Source organism: Lygodium microphyllum, chromosome 10, assembly GCF_053477565.2.
Source record: "Lygodium microphyllum isolate KBCC chromosome 10, Lygodium_microphyllum_v1.1.10, whole genome shotgun sequence".
Classification (NCBI taxonomy): domain Eukaryota; kingdom Viridiplantae; phylum Streptophyta; class Polypodiopsida; order Schizaeales; family Lygodiaceae; genus Lygodium; species Lygodium microphyllum.
In genome coordinates, this window is record NC_141144.1 from 23,294,272 (window position 1) to 23,300,830 (window position 6,559).

Consider the following 6,559-nt stretch of genomic DNA (forward strand, 5'->3'; position numbering starts at 1 on the left):
TTTGATGGCATCTTCCTCCCTTCCTTTTTTTTTCTATTAAAAAAATGCCCCCTCCTCATGAAAAATTGGGGAGGGTAGGGCCCCTAAGGTCACACCCCTTCTTTTCTTGCCCCAAACCTTTTTCATATTTGGCTCTCTTCTCGGCCTCTCGGTTGGTGTCCACATCATCTATCACATCCGACCTCTGAATTGAGTTTTAAACATTTTTACCTACCTATTTGGAACTCTTGCATTGCCTGACACTTGACATTATTGATTCTGCCACTCGAAAAAAATTATGAGAATTTAAAACTATTGTGGGGTTTGTCTTTAGATGGGGACTTTAAAACCCATCTTTCATTAATGCATAAAATGATTGGATTTGCCTCTATCGCTTCCATTGGACTTGCATTTGTGCTTTAAAATGACAAAATTTGGCACACTTTTAGCTCTTAATCTTGCTTAAAATATTTCTTCCACAAGTCAAGTCTAAAAGGAGTATAGAAGAGTCTAGTTGTTAGTTGCTCATCATTTCCGTGTGTTTAAACTGCCATTTCATGCTTCAAGATCTTACTTTATGTGGAGACATGGAAGAGAAACACATTTTGGGCCAAAAAAGACTCCAAAATCATAAGGGCATGCCCAATTTGAAGGGTAACTTGTGCTAGGGTTCAAAGGGGTGTTTTTTAAAGAGGTGTCTTCTCATTATGAAAAGATGAAGAAAGAAAAGAAACATGCAAAAGCTTTTAAAAATGCCTTCATGGGCTCCTTGTGACAATATCCTCCTCTTGAATCTTCATCATTACTACCAAGGGAAAACATGAATCCATTGGTAGATCTTTTGTTAGACATGCTACCAGCCCGATTTGCATATGTATAACCAAACATTTGTATATTTTTACCTACCTCATAAAAAATTCCATAATGCTAAGTGGACTTCACATACCTTAATATGCATCTAACTACATCTAAGTGAGGCTTTCTAGGCATTTGCATAAATTGACTGACAAGGCCAACAACATAGCTCATGCCTTGTGATAATCATGTAAATCAAACTTCCTACTATTCTCTTGAACATAGTAGAGTCTTATATCTTGTCCCCAACATCAACACCCCTTCAAAGTTTTCTCCAATTGCATTAAACCAGGGTTACATGCTGTCGTACCAAACTTGGATTGTAAGAGAGTGGGGATAGACGGGTAGGACATGGGTTAGCATGGGAATATCCACTTATTCTGACGGGGTATATAAGATGTCGAGAGATTCAAGTAGGGATCAATTTTATCCATAATCAAGTCTCTTTCCCCCTTCCTTCCAGCTTTCATGGCTTCCCTTGTCTTTCTCTCTCTTTTCATGTCTTTCTCTCTCTTTTGCTAGTCCTTCTCTCTCTTCTTCTCTCATCTTCTTCCCCTTTCTCTCTCTTCTCAATAGTCTCTTCCTTCTCTCCTTCTCTCTCCTAGGTCTCCTTCATTACAGTTGGTATCAAATTTAGGTATTTGGTCATGTCTTCCTTCTCTTTCCTCACATCTAATTACATTTACAAAAAAAAAAAGCCCTACTTTAGATAGGTACAGCATGGACAGGAACTATAAAGAGCACTGATGGAATACCACAGGGGATAGCAACTTTCTTGAAGACCACACAAGCTATGGTAGGAGACTGGGACAAATTGGAGGCAAGGGGATAAAAATGGCAAATTGTTTTCAATCCCTTGTCAAAATTAAGAGGTAAACCTGTCAGGAAAGGACTCATAGAAGCTTCGCCATTAGTGACACTCATGGATCTTCCTCCCTCCTTACTTTGCCCTTGCTAGTTTGCTTCTTCTTCTTCTCAAAGACAATTTCACCCATTATAATAACAGGGATCTCAGAATAGCCGAAGTTGTCGCCATAGTGCCTGTTGAACTTCTCCACCTGATTGGCATCTTGAAGGAAGACTATCTCGTTGCCTTGATAGAAGGGATGGTTGCTCGACCAAACATCCACCACATACTTGGGCTGCATGCCGCCAGTCGTCATCACGAGCTCACCATTATAATAGACCTTAGCTTTGTTGTAGAACTTGGGGTGGATCCCCTCTTTCCTACACGTCACCCTGTCAGGGTCTCTCTCAGCCTCAATTGAAGCGGTGCCCGAGAAGAAGGTCGAGGATAGTGAAGCGAATATGTGACGTACACCTTCCTGTGGCTCATCTGAGGCCAAGGGATGCTCCTTCAGCCTCTGTGCTCCCGTCTCTCTCCCTTCCATCCTTCTGGAATTTAAAATTCTCCTTAATATGTGTTAGATGACTTGCAAAGATCGATCCCGTGGTGTCTGAAGCACTTTCAGGCTACTGATTCGTGGCCACAGATGGCCATCCATCGTCAATTATCAGGAAGCATGGTGGTGCTCCACCTACAGTTAAACTATCTAAACCTTCTCTGAGGCCTTTTGTGGTGACATCATTGTAAAATGTATCCCATGTGAACCATCCAAACCAATCCAGGAAAATTGGCGTCTTTTTCTTTTCTTGGTGCTGGAATGTCTGCAAATGCTCGTCAACAGCCTCCATAGCATCACTTATTACTTCAAAAGGATTTCTATGTGAGTTCAGAGTCACACAAAATGGATCTTCCAAGAGAGGCAGAAACACAACATAGGTAGACGACAAGCCAGTGTATTTGGCCGACTTACCACTACCAGCTACAAAAGTATCATCACTGATTGATATGGTGCTTTTAGAGACTGTTCTTTGATATTGCTGATTGTGACCTTCGAAGCCTTGTGGTGGCGCTTGTTGTACCTAAAGAGACTGGCCTTCTCGATGCCTTGAGAAAGAGCACCATGCCCCTAAGAAGCCATCATAGAAGCTACAGATACAAGTCCCAAGGGGCCAAGACTAGGACCAGGACCAGAACTAGAACCTGGACTAGAGCCCCTATTCACACCTGCCAAGCCTGAAGAGGAGTAACCATAAGATGCACAGGGGCCAAGGACTTTCATTTGTAGGCCAGACCTAGAGCTAGTACATTGTGGTAATAATTGTTGCTGCGATTGTCTTGGTGTTGGCACGATCTCTCAATGCATGCAAAAAGTACTGCACAAGGTGTACTTGGATTTAAAAAATCCATTTGTTTGTTAGTCGGTAAAGAGCTTTGATTGTGTGGCTCAACTGCAATCTGGGAGGTCTATAGATTCAAGGGCAAGTTTCCCTGGGCTTTTACAGGTTCATGTAACGAAGTGCTCAGGTAGACACTGTTGCCAGCAAAGTTCATTATTGCATGAGCTTTTCAACACAAATATCATCGAACACGTTCACTTGGCCTCCATAGAATATAGTGAGTTGTGGGTTACTTTGCTTCTCTTGAACATCACATGAAGTCACCCTTGTTAGAGTTCCAAGTTGAAGAGTGCCAGTCATGGGCCATGCCAGATGTGTGCCAATTAAAGGAAGTTGTTTAGTTGCAAAAGGTTTTTTAACTCACAAAGAGAACTTGCTAAATCAAATTCTTGAAAGTTAGCAACAATCCTCTTTTCCCATCAACCAATCTACTCTCTTGATCCCTTCACAAGCTTAGGTGCCTCTCTCGACCCTTAATATCTTCTTTGTCAACTCCTTATTTGGGTCCACTTTGTCATTAATCGCCTTCAAAGGGCCACCTTTCACATCAAGGCTAAGACTTTTTTACCCTGATCATTCTATCTAGGGATTGCTTCAATAGGTTTTACAATATCTCTATCTCCCTCTTTGGCCTTTTGACCTCTTGTATTTACTTGTGATTTAGAATCATTAGTGCCATGAACACACACTACTTAGGGATTTCTTCAACATGTTTTACATTATCTCTCTCCCTCTTTGGCCTTCTGACCTCTTGTATTTACTTGTGATTAGTGCCATTAACACACACTATTTCTATCAAACTTACACCACTATGACTAGGTAGTTCTTCCACTATAGCCTTTTCTCTTTGCAAAATATGCTTTGGTCCCTCATCTTACTAAAGAGAGTTTCCTTGTCCTCAATGATTAATAAGACTTTGCTGTCTATTTCCTTGCTGAAGGGAACTAATCTTGCTTTAGCAGGTGCTAGCTAAGTGGTCAAACTTTTCATATATGTCACATTTAACATTGGGATAATTTCAAAGGAAGTGTTGAACACCACACCATTTACAACTAAACCTTGATGGACCACCCTCTTCAAGTCATCAACTTCCTATTAAGTTTTCTTGCTTCTTCAAGAAGTTTACATCTACAGCTATTTGTCTATATTGTTCAAGTATCATATTACTATAATACTCCATCATGTCCTTGACTTTCCCATGAACATTTGATACACTAGACTCATAATCATAATTATTCGCCTAGCATCATGATGGCCTAACCACCTAATTAGGTATTGGTGGCTAATTAGTTGGCATTACATTGTGATTTGCCATTTTGCTAGCCATTGGCATAACAACATTAGGAGGATCCAACAACATAGGTACATTTTGTATCATGTTTCCTTTTACATTAGGGTTGATCATGGGTGTACTTATTGCACATTGACCTCCACTAGTTGTAGTTCATACCATATTATTGTTAGGACCTAGAATTGAATAGAAGTTTTCCCTAGATGTATAGGTTGCTTGTAATTGTGACTCTATCTCATCGATTCATGTAACACACCACCTATCAAGATAGAAAAAGTGTCTGACACTAGCTCTATTGGCTCGAGCTAGGCTCCTACACATAGCAATAGCACTCACAGCATCGTGGCCATGAGGGTTTGTATGATATAAAATGGTTTATCTAACTAATGTGTTTTTAGATATAAGCTTTGAACTGTAATCCAAAAATTTACCCATCCTGACTTCAAGCACAGAGAGCTTCCCATACATAGGTGCCTACTTCACCTCAATTCACATACATAGAGGGCGTTTATAGCTCTCCTACACCCCACCGATTGCCCCCGGATGCACTATATTAACACATAGAGAACAATGATACATAGTTCTCTCTTTTATTTTTTTGATCCAAGAGATTTACTATTTTCTCACACAAATTTTTTCCAAAAATAGTTGTTGTAACCTATGGTAAAGGAACCTATTTCTCTCAATGTAGGTCAATGATTCGCTAAACAAGTGCTATGCATCAAAGAGTTCCTCTTTGATACCATAGTTTGTGCATATATGGCATGTAATACCCTATCGTGCTCAAATAGTTTTAATTAACAATCAATGCCACATGTTGTGCGAATATATTCTTTTTATACTTTTCCCTGAGAAGATCGAACCAGGCTAACATGCCCTTTTGTTTCTTTAAATATTCAACAAAATCTAAATGCTACAATTTAATGCACAATCATTCATTTTTTTCCATGGAAAAAATCTTGCCCTTTCAGTCTCATTACACATTTCTTCATTATACAGAGCATTTTTTATGTTATACAACATTTTTCCATAAAAACACCCCCTAAATGCATAATTTAACATGGAAATGGATATGTTAGAATATCAAGCTCCCATTACTCTTTAGTTAGTCTATCTTTATGTGTGTGACCAACATTAGCTAGATATAGTTGTACACGTGTGTGACATTCAATAAGTTGGTGTAGTCAGTGACTTAACCACAGCTAGTCTTGGTAGGTCATACCTATGTGTGTAAGTCTCTTTCAGTTAGTATGATGGAAGAATAATGGAAGAAGAACAACACGAGATGAGGCTCATCTTCCGCTCCACTCTGTCTCTCTCCCTCTCTTCCAACATGATATCAGAGCTTGAATGCCTAGAGCCTGAAGGCTTGGAAGTGGCCATTTCACATCAAGACATTAGATCTGAAGAAAACGTCCTCAAAGGAGATTGTGTCTACAACCCATTTTTTTGTAGAAGCTATATCTTGCTACAAAAATGATTTTTGGAGAATCAACCCTCTATTCTTGACCTTTTTGACGTGGTCTACAACTTTGCAAGAGAAAATTTTTCAAATTTCTCACAGATTTTGAGATGTGTTGATAGATTCCATGGCACTGGTGTCTTTCATCCAAACGATGTATATGCCCTTATTATCATGCATTTGAGCATGATATTGGAGTGTTAAATGCTCAGTTTTGGAGCTTATTTGTAGGCTGGAAATAGTGAACTAGTTTTGTTGCCCTAAATTTGGAAACAATATACCTACAGGGTTGAAGTATCTGTGATGCTTATTTGCTAGTGACAAACGCTTGGATCATACCACTTGAGTGGTAGATGCTTTTTGGGATACTGTGAGTGCTGAAAGTCCAAAATTTGGACTAATTTGTTGTTGGTTATACAAGGTGATTGATTGGTTATTGTCTGTAGGAAGGATACCTATCATCTTCACTTGACATACATGCAATATATTCTGACCGGTTGGACATGTCTCAACTCGCACATAGAGTGGGAACTGAATGAGATATTTTGGGATTGTTTTGAGTTCTGAATACTCTTGTTTTAACAGAGAATACTACTAGTTATAGCAGTGGGCTGGCTGTATTTGGTACTACTACTTGCATATATAATAAACATTGATACTTGTATGGACATAGTTTGTTGCTAGGATGTTTTCCCACTACCATCGAATGTCTTGAACTGATTTGAGCT

At 39.5% G+C, this 6,559-nt stretch overlaps 1 pseudogene; it reads right to left on the bottom strand.

Moving 5' to 3' along the window:
* Nucleotides 1–1,754: 1,754 nt before the first annotated feature.
* LOC148029793 (large ribosomal subunit protein bL31c pseudogene) lies at nt 1,755–2,225 on the bottom strand (annotated as a pseudogene).
* Nucleotides 2,226–6,559: the final 4,334 nt, after the last annotated feature.